Raw genomic sequence first — 421 nt, 5'->3', positions numbered from 1 at the left:
AGTTCTTAGCTTCGGTTTGTCTTTCTTTATCGTGTTATTATTCTATTGTGATTTTGGAGATTGTTTTGGTTCTCCGTCATTTCGCTCGTCGCGATCTCTCGATTCTGATTTCCTCTTTTCTGTTTTTCAGGTACTGAGTGAAAATATATTCGACCATGTCACTAATCAAGTAAGAAGATTGTACATTCCTCTTCTAATAAATACTTCAAAACCTGTCATCCAAGGAGAAATTAAAATGGTTCTACACATTAGGGTACAACAAAGTCCGAAACTAGAGCAGGCATTCGGACGGAACATTACTCACTCAGGCTGCTATCTAGTGAATGGAATCGAAGTAAATTATGGCGGGAAATTTAAATAGAATTTTATTTCCCTTTTCTTTTTTTCTCGTTGTTAGTCGGATAATTTGATTTATAAAGGA

The 421-nt window shown here is 35.4% G+C and overlaps 1 protein-coding gene across 1 annotated transcript in view; it reads right to left on the bottom strand.

Moving 5' to 3' along the window:
• LOC119594431 (E3 ubiquitin-protein ligase RNF123-like) overlaps positions 1-85 on the bottom strand; it is a gene marked incomplete at its 3' end in the record, with an annotated part of 13,922 nt that extends 13,837 nt beyond the window's left edge. Inside the window, 1 exon segment of the mRNA XM_037943491.1 lies at positions 1-85. This exon segment is cut by the window's left edge and continues 270 nt beyond it.
• Between the last annotated feature and the right edge of the window lie 336 nt (positions 86-421).

The sequence above is a fragment of the Penaeus monodon genome, chromosome 33 (assembly GCF_015228065.2).
Source record: "Penaeus monodon isolate SGIC_2016 chromosome 33, NSTDA_Pmon_1, whole genome shotgun sequence".
NCBI classification, from domain to species: Eukaryota; Metazoa; Arthropoda; class Malacostraca; order Decapoda; family Penaeidae; genus Penaeus; species Penaeus monodon.
This window is presented reverse-complemented; position numbering and strand designations above follow the sequence as displayed.